Below are 21,181 nucleotides of genomic sequence, written 5' to 3' on the forward strand. Positions count from 1 at the left end.
GGTTCATAGAGTTGTCTCACTTCACTTCGTATATTGTTTTTGATGAAGTAAAGAAAGTAAGGAAATTTGAAAGAGGATTGAGACGTGGAATATGAAAGCAGGTAGTAGTGTTGAAGATACAAGACTTTGCTGAGTTAATCGAGAGAGCAGCATTGGCTGAGGCTAGTGAGCGGATGGATGCAGAGGAGCAGGGACAGAAGAAGAGATCTACGCCTTCAAACTTTCAGCAGGGATCTAGGAAGGGTCAGTGGAGGAGAGGAAACTATGGTAGAGGACAAAGACAAAAGACTGGAGTTCATCAGTTGCAGGCAGTGTAAAATTTTCCTGTCTATTAGACTTGTGGAAAGAGACACTTGGGAAAGTGTAGAGTGGGGAGAACCGTCAACTATCGCTGCAGTAGGCAGGGACATCAGGTGCGAGATTGCCTTACACCACATGGTACCGCTCCTACTCCCAGACCGTACTGGGGAGGCTATCAGGCACCCCGTGGAGGCCAACAGAGGAATATAGCTCTGACGAGGGTCTATTCTTTAACGCCTGGAGATGCCGAGACATCTGGTGATGTGGTGATAGGTATGATTATCATGATTTCATTTAAAGTTATTATATTGTTTGATTCAGGAGCCACACACTCGTTCGTGTCTATGGGGTGTATTAGATTATATGGGACAAAAACACAGTTGTTAGACACCGAACTGTTAGTAACTACATTGACAGGGTTAGTAGTGAGGTGTAGTAGAGTGCTCTGAGGCTGTCTAGTTGACATTTAGGGGAAAGTTTTTCCAACTGACTTGATAGTATTGGACATGTATGGGTTCAACGTAATTTTTTGTACGAACTGGTTGGCAGCTAATTATGCCACTATAGACTTTCATTTGAAAAAAGTAATATTCAAATCTCCGGGAAGACCATAATTCAAGTTCATAGGGTCGCGTGTGCAATCCCCGCCTCAGTTAGTATCAGCTATACAAACGAGAAGATTACTCCTGGATTGTTGTCAGGGGTTTATGGCCATTATAAATGAGGTGTTAGGAATTTCTAGACATTTTTTTAGAAAAGCTACTTGGGTTACCTCCCAACCAGGAGGTAGATTTTGCTATCGATCTACTTCCCAGGAAGGCATCGATCTCTAAAGCTCCTTACAGAATGGCTCCAATAGAGTTGGGAGAGCTAAAGGATCAGTTGCAAAACTTACTGGATAAGGGTTTTATTCGGCCCAGTGTATCATCGTGGGGAGCTCCAGTGTTATTTGTAAAGAAGAAGGATGGATCTATGAGGATGTGTATAGATTATAGAGAAATTAATAAGGTGACAATCAAGAACATGTATCCTCTAGCCCCATATAAACGATTTATTTGACCAGCTTTAGGATACCCGGGTCTATTCCACGATTGACCTTGGATCAGACTACCATCAGGTGAAAGTAAAAGCAAAAGATGTCTCAAAGACAGCTTTCAGGATCAGGTATGGACATTATGAATTTCTAGTTATGCTATTTGGTCTAACGAATGCTCCTCCTCTATTCATGGACTTAATGAATAGTGTTTTTCACCAGTATTTAGATCAGTTCGTTAAAGTTTTCATTGATGATATACTGGTCTATTCGAGTTGTTTTGAGGAGCATAAAGGACACTTATGGCGGATACTTCAGACACTTAGTGTAACGACCTAAAGAATAATGGTATTTAAATAATAAAGAAGGAGGAAAATGGAAACAGTAACAGAAGGAGGTAGTCGACGATGTTGCATTTTGGATGTTATAATCCCAAGAAATTTTTTAGGTCTCATCAATGAATACAGGGGTTTCGTCGACGAGGGTTCTTTAGGATCTCATCAATGAGGTCCCATCTCGTCGATGAGAAAATACTGAGAGAGGATTTTTGGGAGGTTTGAAATTCATCGACGAGGGTGAAGATTTGTTGACAAACTTTCTACTGGACTCATCGACGAGGTGACGTGGCTCATCGACAAATCCCACAATATAAATAGCCTAAAATCAGGTTTTTCAACAAAATTCTCTTTCTCTCTCTCTTTCTTTCTTTCTTTCTCTCTCTCTCTCTCTCTCTCTCTCTCTCTCTCTCTCTCTCTCTCTCTCTCTCTCTCTCTCTCCTACAGCTCCACCTTCATCTCTCTTCAATTTTGGCCCCGTCGTTCACCAGATTGATGATCTGAGGCCACCACGACGCTCCTGGGAAGTTCTCCGTAAGTCTGCTAGAGCGAATCGTCAGTGGGATGAAGTTAGATTTCATCCCAGATTTAAGGTAAGGTCTTTTATTTGAAATTAGGCTTTTTGGAAGTTGTAGGAAGTGTAGAAGACGTAAAAATAATGATGTTTTGTTCTGGGATTAATGGTTTTCAAGGTGTTGAGTGGAGACCCTGCGGGTGTAGGACCCGCTATAGTAGGGGGATTTCAGCAGAAATCAGGTAAGAGAAATATACTATGCTAGGTAATACTAGTATGATTTCCAGTATGAAATAAATGTTTTTATCAAATTATTATTTCACAATAGGAATTTATACAGTTTATCAAATACGTTTAAAATGTTTTAAATTACTGTGTGGCATGAGAATATGATATAGTACAGAAACATGTTTTTACAGTATTTTCAGGATTATGTTTTATAGATTATACAGACAGGGAATACGTTTTATAGTATTTTCAGAATACCATGATTATACAGTTTTCAATACCATGACATACAGTTTATTTCAGAAATACAGTTGATACAGATACAGTTTATCATAGCGTCATGGTTAATACAAATATTACAGAATCATGGTAAAATAGATAAATTGTATATAGTAAGGTATTATTTAGTATCAGATCTTGATGGATCAAATTCAGTAGAGCACGGTACCATTACTATATACAGATATTTAGTATAGAGTGCAACCACCTACTTAGATAATATGTGGTAAGAAGGTCGATCAAATGCCCAAGAGCGGATAGGCTCCCCATCAGATATTAGTTAAGGAGTGCTGATCAAACTGATGGAGTATAGTTGTTTATCCTGGTCGGCCAGCTAGGGTAGATCCCGCCTTTGGTCGCACAACCCTATTATGAGGGGTTAAATCATGACATACAACCATCTAGAGAAGTTTTCTATTATTTTTATGTATGTACAGTTTCACAAAAACAGGGAATATATGTTTATATAAATTAAAAGTATTATGTGTGAAAACCTAAAATATAGATATGTTAAGCAACATGGGAAGGTGGTTATTATATTATTTGTACTATATTTTAAGGTTCAGTTATATGTGATTATATAAAAATAGATCTTCTTAGTATTGTAACTCATTTGCCACACACTAGCAATAACATATTTCTTCTTACTGAGCGTCGTCTCATCCCATTACCTTAACATTTTTCATGTGATCCAGGTAGGTGAGCAGATCAGGCTCGCAAATAGAGGGGCTTCAGTATTGCCCTGTTAGTAGAGTGAGTATTTTTTGGGAATATTTATGTATAGCCCTAGCCAGTTGAGGGTATTTTAGGAAATAGTCTTATATGTATATTTTGAGGACACATTTTAGCACTCTGGTATTGTATATTTTCTTAGTTGTGTTTATATGAATTTTGCTTCTTGCTGCTTAGGTTGATGGATTGGTTTAATCTAGTAGATATGAGAGCATTATAAATTTTTCAGTATATATATATAACCCAGTTAAATAACAGGTCATTACAATTTGGTATCAGAGCCTAGGTTGTTAGGTTCTTTAGACTTTAGAGTGCAGCGGAAGCAATACCAGAGTATAAGAAAGGATTTGAGGTTTGTTCTATGGTTTGGATATAGGATTATTGTGGTGGTTTTTGTGTTTTTCAAGGGGTGACGATTTCAAGAAAACCATAGTAAACTATTGTTTGGTCATGTGTCTAGGTGATAGAACTGGATATTGAATTAAGTTCGGGGAAGGTAGTTCATTTTGAATTGGTATAGGATATGTCTGTGTAGGAGATAAGGTGCTTAAGTGTGTTTCTTTTTTCAGGATGGACCCAGGAAGCAGCGGCACGAATGCTGGGGAGGATAGGCCAGTACCTTCCAACATAGGTGGAGGAGATATAGATGCTGTGCTGCCCAACGTCAATTAGTAGGTGATGGCTGAGATGGCTAGGAGCTCAGGGGAGCGTGGCTGTTTAAATGAGCAGTTTACGCAGATGAAGCCCCCATCCTTTGCTGAAGGAGATGACCCAATTGTAGCTAAGAATTGGGTCCAGGACATTGAAGAGACATTGGAAGTGCTTCCCTATTCGATTGAGCAGAAGGTAGTATTTGTAGTATTTAAGCTGATAGGAGAGGTGAAGCGCTGGTGAAGATTAGCGCGATTGATAGAGGAGTAGAGCCGAGTTCTAGTACCAATGACGTGGGACTGATTGAAGGAGCTATTCTTCGAGCGGTATTTCCTTGCTATTGTTCGTAGTGCGAAGACAGCGGAGTTTATGCATCTGGTACAGAGCAGATAACTGTATCCTAGTACGCAGGTCGGTTTATCGAGTTGTCACGTTTTGCTCCACATCTAACACCTAATGAAGAGAAAAAGGCCAGGAAGTTTGAAGAGGGATTGAGGCAGAACTTTTTTGAGCAGGTGATTGGCTTTAGAGCTCAGACATTTACGGAGGTTATAGACAGAGTTGTGATCATTGAGAGTTGTATACAAAGGGGTATAATGGCTCAGAGCCAGATGAAGAGGCCTACGCCTTAGGGCTTTTAGGCTTGCTCCAGTAGGGGTCCATGGAGAGGAGGTCATGACAGGGGAGATCAGAGGCAGATGACAGGACCTCATGGGAATCAGGGTGCGCCAAATGTTCCAGTATGTCAGACGTGCGAGAGACATCATTCAGGGGAGTTCCTAGTAAAGAGAGGTGTATGTTACTGTTGTGGGAGACCCAGCCACATGGAACATGCATGCTCAGGTCCGCCAAACCAAGTCCCAGCTCCCAGACCCTATCGGGGAGAACATCAGGAACCTCGTGGAGGTCAGCAGAGGAATATGGCCCAGACGAGGGTTTACACGTTGACGTCAGGTGATGCTAAGGCTACTACGGATGTGGTGACAAGTACTTTTACTATTTTATCACATTCCATTATTGTTTTATTTGATTCAAGTGCTACTCATTCCTTTGTATCTACATCATATGTTAAATTATCTAGAAGTAAAACTCAGTTATTAGATAGAGAACTGTCTATAACTACACCATCTGGGTTAGTGTTGAGGTGTCAGACGGTGCTCAGAGGGTATCCTATGGAAATTCAGGGGAAAGTGCTACCAGTAGACCTAATTGTGTTTAAGATGTGTGAGTTTGATGTAATACTGGGTATGGATTGGTTAGCAACTAATCATACCAGTATTGATTGTCATTAGAAAGAAGTAGTTTTCAGACCCCCTGGTGAACAAGAATTCAGGTTTGTTGGTTTGCGTGTACATGCTCCGTTGCAAATAGTATCAGCTATACAGGTAAGCAGATTACTCCGAGATGGAAGTCAGGGGTTTGTGGCTTTTGTAAAGGAAGCGTCAGAGAATGAATCGAAGCTTGACAGTACCCTGGTCGTACAAGAATTCCCAAATGTTTTTTTCCAGAGAAGTTACCAGGGTTGCCCCTCGAATAGGAGGTGGACCTTCCTATAGATTTGCCTCTAGGGACAGCGCCGATTTCTAAGGTTCCTTATCGTATGGCTCCAGCTGAATTAGGAAAATTGAAGAATTAGTTGCAAGACTTGCTGAATAGGGGATTTATACGACCCAGTGTATCGCCATGGGGAGCTCCAGTGTTGTTCGTAAAGAAGAAAGACGGGTTTATGAGGATGTGTATTGGTTACAGAGAAATCAACAAGGTTACTATTAAGAATAAATATCTTCTACCTCGTATCGACAATCTGTTTGATTAGCTCCAGGGTACACGAGTGTATTCCAAGATCGACCTCAGATCAGGTTATCATCAGGTGAGAGTAAAGGCAGAGGACATTGCAAAGATAGCCTTCAGGACTTGGTATGGGCACTATGAATTTTTCGTTATGCCTTTTGGTCTGACGAATGCCCCAGCTGTGTTCATGGATTTGATTAATAGAGTTTTTCACCAATATTTAGATCACTTTGTAGTAGTCTTTATTGATGATTTACTAGTGTACTCGAGGAGTTTTGAGGATCATGAGGTGCATGGTTCTGCAGACACTCAGGGAAGAGAAACTCTATGTCAAGTTTAGCAAGTGTGAGTTCAGGCTTGAGAAAGTTGCTTTTTTAGGCCATGTGATATGAGGAGATGGTATTTCAGTGGATCCCAGAAGATTGATGCAGTAGTGAATTGGGCCAGGCCGAAGAACATGCAAGAAGTCATAAGTTTTTTGGGATTGGCAGGTTATTACCAACGATTTGTAGATGGATTTTTAGTTTTGTCAGGACCTCTCACACGTTTAACTAAGAAGAATGTCAGATTTGTATGGGATGAAGAATGTGAGTAGAGTTTCCAAGAATTAAAGTAGTGGCTCATCAATGCACCAGTACTAACGATTCCATTAGGAGGTGATGGTTATGTGATTTACAGTGACGCGTCTTTGAGAGGACTCGGGTGTGTACTGATGCACCATGATAGGGTGGTGGCGTATGCATCCAAGAAGTTGAAAGAATATGAAAATAACTACCCTACTCACGATCTGGAATTGGCTGCGGTTGTATATGCACTAAAGATTTGGAGACATTACTTATATGGTGAGAAATGTGATATATTTTCTGATCACAAAAGCCTAAGGTACATCTTTACACAGAAAGAGTTGAATATGCACCATAGGAGATGGTTATAACTCATCAAGGATTATAACTGCACCATCAGCTACCACCCAGCTAAAGCAAATGTGGTGGCTGATGCTTTGAGCCATAAATCAAAAAATACAGCACAACTAGCCGCAATAGTTTAGCACCCAATTCAGATGGACTTGGAAAGGCTTGGCATGGAATTAGTAGAAGATGATCCTCAGGCGCTTATTTCCAGTCTGGTTGTACAGCTTATGCTATATAAAAGGATTAAAGCCACTCAGGGGAATGATCCAGAATTGACTGAAGTGATAGCCAGAATGCAGGATGGTCAAGGAGAAGAATTCAGCATTTATGATGATGGGGCTTTGAGATTTCGCACCAGATTGTGTGTGCCTGCAGATGACAGCATCAGAAGGACAATTTTAGAGAAGGCACACAGTTCTCCATACACTGTTCATCCTAGCAGTATAAAAATGTATAGGGATCTACAGGAGTATTTCTGGTGGAGTGGCATGAAGAGGGAAATAGCAAAATTTGTGCAACAGTGTTTGACGTGCCAGTAGGTTAAGGCTGAGCACCAGAGGTCGACTGGTTAGTTGCAGCCACTTTTCATTCCTGAATGGAAGTGGGACCATGTATCCATGGATTTTGTCACTGGGTAACCGCTAGTGCCGCATGGTCAGAATGCCATCTAGGTAATTGTGGATAGGTTGATGAAGATAGCACACTTTCTAGCCATTAAGGTTAGCTACCCTATAATCAGGTTAGCAGAGATTTACATACAGGAGATTGTTCGACCCCATGGAGTGTCGGTATCCATAGTCTCGGACCATGATCCACGTTTTACATCGTGGTTCTTGAGGAGTTTGTAAGAGGCACTGGGGACTCAACTAGCATTCAGCACCGTTTTCCATCCTCAGAAAGACGATTAGACAGATAAAACGATTCAGGTACTTAAGGATATGTTGCAAGCATGTGTATTGGATTTTAGGGGTAACTGGACTCAGTATATGCCATTGGTAGAATTTGCTTACAATAACAGCTACCAGGCTAGCATTGGCATGGCTCCTTATGAGGCACTTTATGGTAGGAAGTTTCGTTTCCCTTTATATTGGAGTGAGCTGGGTGAGAGGCGAGTTGTGGGGCTAGAGATAGTTCAGTAGGCATACGATAAAGTCCAACTTATTCAAGATCAAATCAGTGCAGCACACAATTGGTAGAAAATCTACACAGATACTCGCCGTCGAGAACTAGAATTTGAAGTGGTGATCATGTATTTCTGAAAATAGCACCACTGAGGAGAATCATGAGGTTTGGGAAGAAAGGTAAGTTGAGCCCTAGGTTCATTGGCCCATTTGAGATACTCGAGAAGATTGGGTCAGTTGCCTATCGGGTGGCTTTACCGCCATCTCTATTCAGGATTCACGACATGTTTCATGTTTCTATATTAAGGAAATAAGTCCTAGATCCTTCCCATATCATCAGTTATGTGGAATTGGAACTCGGTGGTGATCTAGCATATGAGGAAGCTCCAGTATAAATATTAGATAGAAAAGAACAGGAATTGCATAGTAAGAAGATACCGCTAATCAAAGTCCTGTGGAGGAATCACACGGTAGAAGAAGCCTCGTGGGAGCTTGAAGATGAAATTAGATAGAAATAACCCCACTTGTTTAGTGGGTAATAGTAGTGATGTGTAATTAAAGTAGTGATAATTTTGTTTTGTATAATGTAATTGTAATGTAGAGTATATGATAGGTAGTATTTTGGTTTTGGGGGAATTTTCTTTTATAATTGTAATTTCCCAAAACTACCCATATAACCACGGTATTCCTTCGCCATAAGTGAGGGCAGGTAATAAAATAAGTAGACCATTTTTCCTTTAAAGGATGATGTATAACAACTCGAAGAATAATGACATTAAATAATAAAAAAGGAGGAAAATAGAAACAGTAACAGAAGGAGGCAGCCGACTTCATCGACAAATGCTTTGCATTCGTCAATGACATTGCATTTTGGAGGTGATAGTTCCAATAAATTTCCCAGGCCTCATCGATGAACACAGGGGTTTCATCGACTAGGGTTCTTTAGGATCTCGTTGACGAGAAGATACCGAGAAGGATTTTTGGAAGTTTGAAATTTGTCGATGAGGGTGCAGGTTTGTCAACGAACTTTCTATAGGACTCTTCGATGAGGTGACGTGGCTCGTCGACGAATCCTGCAGTATAAATAGTGCTTAAACTCAGTTTTACACGGAAATTTCAGCGAAGAATCTCTCTTCTCTCTCCTCTATGGCCCTTCCCCCTTCTCTCTTCGATTTTGGCTCCATCGTTCACCAGATCGACGATCTGAGGCCACCACAATGCCCTTGGCGGAATTCTCTTCAACTCTGCTGGGGCAGATCGTCGGTGGTATTGAGTCGAATTTTTTCCCAGAATCAAGGTAAGATCTTTTAGTCAATTTTTGGCCTTTTGGCAGTTGTAGGAAATGATGAGTAAAGAAATATTGATATTCTGTTCTGGCAAATGTTGTTTTAAGGGTGTCATGTAGGAAGCCCTACGGGGGTAGGATCGGTATACGATAAAGGCTTTTTAATAGTTAGGTAAGGGAAATATGCTATGATAGGAAAATTTAGTATGATTTTCAGTATAGTATATATATATTTATACCAAATTATTATTCACAGCAGGAATTAATATAGTTTTATAGTTTATCCATTATGTATATTATGTTTTAAATTATTTTGTGGCTTGAGAATATAAATATAGTACAGAGACATGTTTTGCAGTATTTTCAGAGCTATGTTTTACAAAAAATATAGACAGAGGAAATATTTATAGTAATTAAAGAATACCATGATTATATAGTTGATACAAATACAGTTTACAGTACCATGACATGCAATTTTACAGTTCATTTCAAAAATACAGTTGATACAGATGCAATTTATCACAGCGTCATGGTTTATACAATTATCATAGAATCATGGTAAAATAGATAGTTGTATATAGAGATGTATTATATAGTATCAGACCCTGTTGGACCATTACAGATTACAGAGCACGGTACCGTAGCTATATACAGTATATAGAGTGCAACCACCTATTCAGATAATACGTGGTATAAAGGTCGATCGCATAAAGCCCATGAGTGGACAGGCTCCCCATCAGATATGGGTTGAGGAGGGCTGATCAGACTGATGGAGTATAGTAATTTATTCTTGGTTGGCTAGCCAGGGTAGATCCCGCCTATGGGCCACACAACCCTGTCATGAGGGGTCAAATCATGACACACAATTATCCACGGGGAAGTTTCTAGTTATTACTATGTTTATATAGATTTACAAAGACAGAAAAATATATATATATATATATATATATATATTAGAATTATTTTGAGTAGAAACCTAAAGTACAAATATGATAAGCAACCGAGAAAAGGTGATGGTTTATATTACTGGTATTGTTTTTACAAATTCTGTGAGACATGATTATATAGTTATAGATTTTCATAGTATTGTAACTCAATTGCCACACACTAGTAATATCATATTAGGTTTTACTAAGCGTTGGCTCATCCCATTACTTAAACATTTTTCAGGTGATCCAAGTAGGAGAGCAAACCAGGCTCGCAGATAGGGGGGCCTCAGTTTTGCCCTGACAGTAGAGTAAGTATTTTGGGAGTATTTTTGTATAATCCTAGCCAGTTGAGAATATTTTTGGAAAACAATCATATATGTATATTTTGAGAAACCTTTTAGCACTCTGGTATTGTATATAATTATATGTGGTTATGTTCATTTGATTTTCGCTTCTCACTGCTTAGGTTGATAGTTGGGTTTGATTCAGTTTGGTATTAGAGCATTATAAATGTTATAATATAAAAAAAAAATCCCCAGTTAAATAGCAGGTCGTTACATGATGAGTTTTATGAACAGTAAATTTCGACGACGAAATTTTATAAAGAGGAGAGAATGTAACGACTTGAAGAATAATGGTATTTAAATAATAAAGAGGGAGGAAAATGGAAACACTAACAAAAGGAGGCAGTCGACGACGTTACATTTTGGACGTGATAATCCCAAGAAATATTTTAGGCCTCATCAATGAACACAGGGGTTTCGTCAACGAGGGTTCTTCAGGATCTTGTCGACGAGGTCCAATCTTGTTGACGAGAAGATATCGAGAGAGGATTTTTGGGAAGTCAGAAATTCATCGATGAGGGTGCAGATTCATCGACGAACTTTCTACAGGACTCGTTGACGAGGTGACGTGGCTTGTCGAAGAATCTCACAGTATAAATAGCCTAAAACCGAGTTAAATGTAGAAATTTTCAGTAAAATTCTCTCTCTTACTCACTCTCTCTCTCCTACGGCTCCACCTCCATCTCTTTTCGATTTTGGCCCTATCGTTCACCGGATCGACGATCTGAGGCCACCACGACGCTCCTAGGGAAGTTCTCCCTATGTCTGTCAGAGCGGATCGTCGGTGGGACGAAGTTGGATTTCACCCCAGATTTAGGGTAAGGTCTTTTATTCGAAATTAGGCTTTTCAGCAGTTGTAGCAAGTGTAGAAGACGTAAAAATAATGATGTTTTGTTCTAGATTTATGATTTTTAGGGTATTGAGTGGAGACTGGGTGTAGGACCCGCTACAGTAGGGGGATTTTAGCATAAATCAAGTAAAGGAAATTTTCTATGCTAGGCAATACTAGTATGATTTCAGTATGAAATATATGTTTTTATCATATTATTATTTCACAATAGGAATTTATACAGTTTATCAAATACGTTTAAAATGTTTTAAATTACTGTGTGACAGGAGAATATGATATAGTATAGAAACATGTTTTTACAATATTTTCAGGATTATGTTTTACAGATTATATAGACAGGAAATACGTTTTATAGTATTTTCAGAATACCATGATTATACAGTTTTCATCACCATGACATACAGTTTTATGGTTTATTTCAGAAATACAGTTGATACAGATACAGTTTATTATAGCGTCATGGTTAATACAGATATTACAGAATCATGGTAAAATAGATAGATTGTATATAGTAAGGTATTATTTAGTATCAGACCCTGATGGATTAGATTCAGCAGAGCATGGTACCATTGCTAAATATAGATATTCAGTATAGAGTGCAACCACCTATTTAGATAATACGTGGTAAGTAGGTCGATCAAATACCTAGGAGTGGATAGGCTCCCCATTAGATATGAGTTGAGAAAGGCTGATTAAACTGATGGAGTATAGTGGTTTATCCTGGTCGGCCAGCCAGGGTGGATCCCACCTTTGGGCCGCACAACCCTTTCATTAGGGGTTAAATCATGACATACAGCCATCCAGGGAAGTTTTCGGTTATTATTATGTGTGTACAGTTTCACAGAAACAGGGAATATATGTTTATATAAATTAAAAGTATTATATGTAGAAACTTAAAATACAGATATGTTAAGCAACATGGGAAGGTGGTTGTTATATCATTTGTACTATATTTTCAGGTTCAGTTATATGTGATTATATAAAAACAGATCTTCTCAGTATTGTAACTCATTTGCCACACACTAGTAATAGCATATTTCGTTTTACTGAGCATCGTCTCATCCCATTACCTTAACATTTTTCGGGTGTTCCAGGTAGGCGAGCAGATCAAGCTCGCAGATAGAGGGGCTTCAATACTACCCTGTTAGTAGAGTGATTTTTTTTAAGAATATTTATGTGTAGCCCTAGCCAGTTAAGGGTATTTTGGGAAACAATCTTATATGTATATTTTGAGGACACATTTTAGCACTCTTGTATTGTATATTTTCTTGGTTGTGTTTATACGAATTCCGCTTCTTGCTGCTTAGGTTGATGGATTGGTTTAATCTAGTAGGTATCAGAGCATTATAAATTTTGCAGTATATATATAAACCTAGTTATGAGATTTTGGGAGTAGTTGGACCCAGTATATGCCGTTGGTAGAGTTTGTATACAATAACAGTTATCAGGCCAGCATCCGCATAGCACCTTATGAGGCTCTTTAAGGTAGGAAGTGTCGTTCTCCTCTATACTTGGATGAGATAGGTGAGAGGTGAGTGGTGGGGCTAGAGCTAGTGCAGCAGGCATATGATAAAGTTCGGCTCATCAGAGACAGGAACAGTGTAGCTCAGAGCCGACAGAAGAGTTACACTGATACTCGCCACAGAAAACTAAAATTTGATATGGGAGATCACGTGTTTCTAAAGATAGCGCCATTAAAGGGAGTTATGAGATTTGGGAGGAAGGGTAAGCTTAACTCTAGGTTTATTGGCCCGTTTGAGATCCTTAAGAAAGTCAGGTCAGTTGTCTACAGACTAGCCTTACCACTCATTTTGTTCAGAATACCTGACGTATTCCACGTTTCCATGTTGAGAAAATACGTCCTAGACTCCTCCAATGTGATCATTTATGGTGAGATAGAGTTCAGGTATACTCTGGCATATGAGGAGGTACCAGTGCAGATTCTAGATAGGAAAGAACATGATTGCGCAATAAGAATATTCCTTTAATAAAAGTCTTGTGAGAAATCATGCGATAGACGAAGCTTTATGGGAACTCAAGGAGCAAATATGACAGAAGTATCTGTATCTCTTTATTGGGGATCAGTAGTAATTAGGAAAAGTTACTGGTAAATATGTAAATTTCTTTTGTGCAGGTTAGTTAGATATAATAATTTTCGAGTAATAGATAGTATTTTGGTTGTGGGAGAATTTTATTTTATGTGTATATGTAATCTCCCAGAACCTTGAATGTAGCCATAGTATTCCTCCGCCACAAGTGAGGGTAAGTAATAAAATAAGTAGCCCATTTTTCTTTCAAAGGATGGTATAAATACAGATAGTAAATTTTGAGGACGAAATTTTTATAAGGAGGGTGTTGGCCTTACAAGACTTAAAATCTTGTTATCTTGTTTTGATGCTAACAAAAAGTAAAATTTAATATATTTGTGTGAGTAATGATATTTCAGGGCTCATATATGAGAAAGCAAGGTTAAAGTGCTCACAAGGATCAAATGAAGCTTAAAAGAGTCAAAGCATGGATTTAAAGATGATATATGAAACCTTGAAGAATATGAGGACATGAATAAGTTGTTGAAAGCCAAGGCATATTAAAGTCAAAAGAGCCAAAGAAAGGCAAAGTGAGAAAGCTCAAAGAATATGGAAGCTTGAAGAAAAGATGGACTCAATCCAAGGACAAAGCATGAAGACTCAAGAACTTAGAATGTTAATATCTTAGAAGTCTCATGTAAGTACTTTAATGTTTAAAATATTATTTGAAATATTTTGAAGCTCTTAAGTTAATTTCTTAGACCTAGATATCTTTTAAAATACCTAAAAAATATTTTTATAAGGTCAAAAATTATTTTCAAAAGGTTAGAATCAATTTTGGAATAAAAAGCACCAAAAAGAGTTTTCCCAAATGCTGTCAGTTTTTATACAGCCGCATTTAGGTGAGTTTTTATCTATCAAAAACTCATTATTTTAAATAATATTCAATATAAAAGTTGTATCATTTTCTCTTAGCTTTCTTTTGACACCAAGAACACCTAATTTGGAGTTATAAATAAAAAGTTATGTTCAAAACACTGAAATAGGGTCACTATTGTCAGACGTTCGAACACTGTTCAACGGGCAAATTTTTTAAATTCTAATATTTTAAAATATAGCCGTTTGAGCTCCAAACTTTCTAAAAAATTGGGAAACTCTATTAGGAAACTTTTGCAACATGGAAACAAGTTTGAAAGCCTATAAATACATGGTTTTGCAAATCAAAACTCATCCAAGAATTGAAAAATCTACTTGTAAAGCTGAAAGTACTCTTGTTCTTCCAAAACTCTCTTATTCACTCATTGCAAAACTATTTTACTGAGATATTATGAAGTGCTAATCCTTCCTCCTCTAAATTTTTACTGCTAATCCTCATCTAAAAAGGATATTGGTGAATTCTACACTTAACCTTCATTGTATTTCATATTGATATTTTACATTCAAGTATAGTACTGAAATTGTACTAACTTACTCTTTAAGAGAGTATACTTGTATGCAGATCTTATCTTGTATTTCTTGTAGTTCTTTGACATTCTAAGGATTGTTTGGATCGTTGGCTAAGCAAGGGGATATTGCTTAGAGAGGCGGGCTCTAGCTTAAAGGAGTGACCGAACGAGGGAATATCGTTTGGAGAAGGCGGGCTCTAGCCTTAACCAAGGAGGTTGTAAAGGTTTGTTCCACCCGTCAACGGAACAGGTTTAGTGAATCCTTTGGTGGTTTGCCAAGGGCGAGGACGTAGGCTGGGTATAAGCCGAACCTCGTAAAAATCTCCGTCTCATTCTCTCTTTCCCTTACTCTTTATTTTTAGCATATCTAAATTGCGTGGATGGTTTATTTGATAATCATATATACTACGTAATATTTGGAAATCAAACAAACTTAAGGTTTAATTTTGATTTTGGTTGCGGAAACCAAAAGGGAGTACGTTGGTTACACCATATCTTGCGGAAACGTTACGGGAGTACGTTACTTAGTTAACATCCCAAAGATAAATTTACCAAGAGTTTATTTGAGTTCTGAATATTTGGAAAGAGTGATTTGATTCATCTATATAGGGCTTTACATCAACAAGCACAAATTCTCATTCACTACAGGGTTTGGTTCAAATTTGGCAAATATAAACAAACAACCATCTTGAATTGTTATATTACATAAGTGTTGTGTATTGGCTTGTTTGTTTACTTTATAATTTTAGTTGATTGGTTTGGTTGAATGATTGGATGTTTGTATGGTTAAAAATTAAGTAAAGAAATTAAGTTCTTGAGTGCTTAACAAATTAAACAAATCTGTCACGAATTGGTTAAAAGAAATAAAATAAGTTTAATAATTCTAAAAAATTAAAAGAAATTTTAAAAGCCAATTCACCCCCCCCCCTTCTTGGGAAGCTATTCCTAATTTCAGAGGGGATAATGTAGAGACTCAAAAAATTATAGTAATTAAATAATAAAAGAAATAGGAGAAAAAGATTTTTCAAAAGGGGTTTCAGCAGGGTCTCATCGATAAGTGAATAAGTGTTCGTTAATGAGCAGTGCTCTTTGGCTCATCGACGGGAACTTGTGCCTCGTCAATGAGAAGTTTCCAAGAGAACTTCTTTCAGAGCCTAAAACTCATTGATGAGAAGAAGGTGTTCATCGACGAGACTACCACTTGGACTCATCGAAAAGGAAATGTGACTCATCGACGAGGCCACGTGGACAAACTTTCTATATAAGCTCAAGAACTCATTTTCCTACGAAAAGACTTATAGAAACTCTCTCTCTCTCTCTTCTCCTATGGCTCCCTCTCCTTCTCTCTTCGATTTCAGCACTGTCTTTCACCAGTTGGACGATCCAAAGCCGACACGTTACTCCTAGGAAGATTCTCTACAAATCTACTGGAGTGATTTGTTGGTTAGGCCAACTTGGGCACCATCCCAAAATTTGGATATGTTGATTATTTTAATATTTATTAACGTATTTGGTATTTGTGGGTTGAGAAAAGGTATTAGATGGTTTTATACTGAAATTTTGTTGGGAGAAAATGCAATGTTAGGATGTTGAGCTAGGGAACACATGAGGTGTAATTGGGTAATTTGTGGGCTTTTCCATGAGTCAAGTAAAGGGATAAACTAAGTCAGTATTTTCATGAAATTATTTATTAATATTCAGCTTTTATTTTCAAGGAAATTATGTATGTTATAGAACTGAGTTTGGAAAATACTGTTATTAACAGGAAAATGATTTTAATACATTTTAGCAGGGAATATGATTATGTGTAGGTTTTATAAATTGAAAAATATTCACTTTTGTGTGGCATGAGTATGAAATTGTATGATTTTATGTAGTAACAGAATATTGTGTTTTCAGAATCAGCATGTTATTATTGTTTTCAGGAAGATATTAAAAATGATATGAGAACGATGTTTAAAGTATGGTATTGAAACAATACAGAGATTTCAGACTATGTATGTTAAAATATATGCTGGTGTAAGTGCTGTGATTTTACATGATATGATATGTCGGCGTAAGGGCCGTGGTCTTTATATGATTTTACATGATATGATATGTCGGCGTAAGGGCCGTGGTCTTTATATGATATGCTGGCATAAGGGCCATGCTTTTATATGATATGTCGGCATAAGGGTCATGGTTTTCATGTTTTACTATGCCGGCATAAGGGTCGTGGTTTATACATGATGATATGCAAAAATTCATGAAAATATTGTTTTGATAAATATTATTGTGAAACAGTTATGTATCATTATTTGAGATTTACTATATGTTATCAACGCCCAAATGGCTTGGTTTAGGCTTTCACGAAGCACGGTACCATAACTATATGATTACAATCATGTCTAAGTTAATGCTACCACATGTCGTAAGGGACTGTGGAAGATAGACAGTCGATGTGGTTTTATGGTAATGTAGGCATCCCTCTGGCATCCATACTAGAAGGGGCAAACCCATCATACTTACAGACTTATGTTGATCTAGCGTGATTGGCCAGCCATTGCTAGGTCCCGTCTTCAGGCTGCACAACCTAGTCATATAGGGGTAAGACATGACATCAGCTAACTATCCATCTAGGGTGTTGTTTCATGTATAGTTATATAAGATGATTTCATGTATAGAAACTCAGTATGTTTTACCATGTTACGTTAAATTATGTTTTTCCTATATATGATACAAACGGTTTTACCAAATATGATTTGTGTACTGTTACATTTATAACACGAAATACTCATGATGCCACACACTGATGTTAGTTTATTTCCCTTATTGAGAGGTGTCTCACCTCAACTATATAAACATTTCAGGAGCCCCAGATAGAAGAGTGGATAGAGTTCTACAGCGTTAGAGGTCGACTGTTCTACCCTACTAGAAGGGTAAGTCGTTATGCTTGGATCTAATGGATTTTTGGGTTGTGGTCTAGGGCACTTTTTGGTCATTTAGGGATGTGTATATGTATATAACAGTTTTAGTAAAACTCTGGTATTATGTTGGTTGGTTGATTTGATATGTATATGAATTTACGTTTTCCACTACTTAGGTATTAGAGAAGTATTTCAGGTATATCTCTGGTACCCATGGGTCCAGGTTGATAATGTTTTATCAGTTGAACATGATAACATGATTATTATATTAACTGTTATTAAAAAAATTATGGTAAAATAGGCCGGTCATTACACTTATTCTGTAACGATGCAATGGAGTTGCTGAATTTCTCCTGTATTTTCCCAACTCATAAGATATTGCTTCTAGCTGCGTGGTGATTATGCATCAAAATTTTGTAATTAGGCATTTAAAATTCACGCATTAAAGATCATAATTTTGATTAAATGTCCAATTATGTATAATATTTTGATCATTGAGTTCATTTGATAATTTAAAAATATTTAGCCCACTTTTGTTGAAAATTTGCGAACGCTCATATTTTTATTATTGCAAGGTAATTTTTGGAATTTGAGTCATGCACACAAAGAGAGGTTGTTTTCGACACTTTTTCGTAATCTGTACGTAACTCTCTCATCCGACCTTCAATTCAAATGATTCAAATGCCATAGAAAGCTAAGAGAACCTTCTACAACATTCATGCTTTGCGTTTTGAGAAATACTACCTGCATCAAGGTCGAAATCGGATGTGAAGTTACCATATGCTATTTTTATGGACTATTTCGATATTACTTCGTAATCTGGGCGTAACTTTCACGTCCGAGCTCTGATTGAGATAATTCAAAATTTTGTGGAAAACTGAGGAAATTCTTTACAATTTACGTGTTTTAAGCTTTGAGAGTTACGGGCTGTAGGAAGGTCGAAATCGGGTTTGAAAGTGGACAGCACACCATGTGGTTTTGAAAATAAAAAATAAAAAATGAAGGATGATGTAACCTGGCCATGCAGCTAGGTCCTCTTAGTGGGCATTAGGTGATGCGTTGGGTGAGGCAAAGAAAGGAAAGAAAGAAAGGAAAAGAAAGGAAAGAAGAAAAGGAAAAGAAAAGTCAAATATGGGGGGCTATGTTGAAAAGGGGACTTAAGGTTACTTTAGGAGGAGACTACTGTGGGGTTGAAACGGGGGGAGGCCGTGAATAGCTTTCCTGGAGGTTGGCTACGCAGACATGAGAAAAAATAAAATAAAAGAGAGGTTTAGGGAGGCTGCAACAAACGAGAGGTTTTGAATAAATTCTTTTTGGTGGGAGGCATACATGTAGCCGTGAGCAGGAGGTTTTCTTGGAGTCTTTCTTGGAATCTTTGAGAGGTGGCGCTGATGACAAAAGCAACAAACGAACAACAAGGGGGGTTGATGACATGCAAAAAATTAAAATCATTTTGGGAACCAGCAAGCGGCGAACAATGGTGGTGCTTTGGGTGTTCGTGGCACACGACGGCGATGTTGTGGGTGCTGATCTGTCTTCTGTTCTCCAAATAAAAGAAAGCATGGTGAAAACATTTATGTTTGATTTAATTTTCATCGTGAACTAATTTTTATATTTTAGAAAAACGATGTAGCCCAATTTTGAACTATGTTTGCTCTTCGATGCTAATTTAAAGTAGTTTTCTTTAATGTTTGTCTGAGTTATTTTACGCATAATGCTTTTAATTAACTTTCCATTAATTAGATGATGTTGGTATTGTGATTTGCTACTGAAAAGGAGCAATTATATGATAGATCTTGGATAATTTAGCGTAGGTGAACATAAAGATTGAAAGACTTATATGAACTTATGTAACATTAAAAATCGAGAATTATATTGCATTCTTACTTTATTAATTTGCATATTCTTATGTTAAATAATAAATAAAAATAGGTTTTGATTGACTATCAAAGAGATTTTTAGAAAAAATTGAAGATTTGCTAACAAATAGAGAAAACGAAGTCGAATTAGCTAAAGGAATAAAACATAGTGAGAAACTAGATGAAATCGGTTTCCTAGAAGTTTTTACCTTTATTAATTTGATATGTGGCAATCAGTTTTATTTTCCCTTGAATAGTTTATTTAAAGTAGCCTTATTTCAATTTCGCATTATAAAATTATTAATATTTCTAAATAAAATCAATATTAGTATAATTTCGGTACTTGGTAATATTAAGACATCAATCTTTGAGGATGATACTTTTCACATCACTATATTATAAAACTATGATACTGTGTATTTGCAGTTTTGCACCGATCAAGTTTTTCGCGCTATTGCCGAGGATTGAGTTTTTCTTATTTTTGCCAATATCAATACAAAGTAATCTTGGTTTTAATTTAAAATTTTATATTTATATTTTTATATTTTATTTCTTTTCTCTTTTATTTTATTTTATTTTTTCTCTTCTTTATTTCTGGTGTGTTTTTAATGCTGGATGCTCCGTGCTAGAACCTGTGCCATTATTCCTTTTGATTCGGAGATTGAAAGAACGCTTATAGCACTAAGAACGATGAAGAAGGTACTAGCCATGAAGAATGGACAAGATAATATGGAGTCAAGAGCCTTGAAGGATTATGTACGGCTGGTCGTGAATGACAACTATTCGGGTATCAGACACCAACCCATTAATGCCAACAATTTTGAGCTTAAACCCGCATTAATCAGCATGGTGCAACAAGCCCAATTCAGCGGATCACCACTTGATGATCCTAATATCCATCTAGCAATGTTTTTGTAGATTTGTGAAATTGTAAAGATCAATGGTGTTACTGAAGACACCATTAGACTGAGATTGTTTCTTTTTTCTTTGAGGGATAAAGCAAGAGGTTGGTTACAGTCTCTACAACTGGGGAGTATCACTAGTTGGCAGGACATGGCAGAAAAATTTCTGGCTAAATTCTTTCTACCTGCAAAAACAACTCAACTCAAGAGTGAGATTGGTCAATTCAAGCAACATAATTTTGAATCACTGTATGAAGTATGAGAAAGGTATAAAGATTTGATTCGACGCTTCCCACAACATGGATTGCCGGATTGGTTGCAAATTCAAATGTTCTATAATGGGTTAAAAGGGCCAATTCAAACTTTAGTTGATGCTGCATCTGGGGGAACTTTGATGTCAAAAACACCTGAGGGTGCTACTGCTCTACTGAAAGAAATGACCTAAAATAACTATCAATGGCCAACTGAAAGAACTATGACTAAGAAAGTTGCTGGAATTCATGAATTGGAGCCATTTGCAATACTTTCAGCTCAAGTTGCTTCTCTGTCTCATCAGATTTTAGTTTTGACAACCCAAAGGATACCACAAAGTGCAGAATATGTGGTAGCTACAAGTAGGACATATCCAAGCAATGGAGCGAGTTAAGAACATGTTCAATACATCAATAATCGGAACTACAATTATCATGGTGATCCTTTGCCACAATATTACCATCCTGAGCTTCGAAATCATGAGAAT

The 21,181-nt window shown here is 37.4% G+C and overlaps 1 non-coding gene across 1 annotated transcript; it reads right to left on the reverse strand.

The window, feature by feature from the left end:
* Positions 1-20,641: 20,641 nt before the first annotated feature.
* Positions 20,642-20,748, reverse strand: LOC131149940 (small nucleolar RNA R71). Its single transcript, XR_009135331.1, has one exon. It is a non-coding gene; the product is annotated as a small nucleolar RNA R71 (small nucleolar RNA).
* Between the last annotated feature and the right edge of the window lie 433 nt (positions 20,749-21,181).

Source organism: Malania oleifera, chromosome 2 (genome assembly GCF_029873635.1).
Source record: "Malania oleifera isolate guangnan ecotype guangnan chromosome 2, ASM2987363v1, whole genome shotgun sequence".
In the NCBI taxonomy this organism is placed as follows: Eukaryota; Viridiplantae; Streptophyta; class Magnoliopsida; order Santalales; family Ximeniaceae; genus Malania; species Malania oleifera.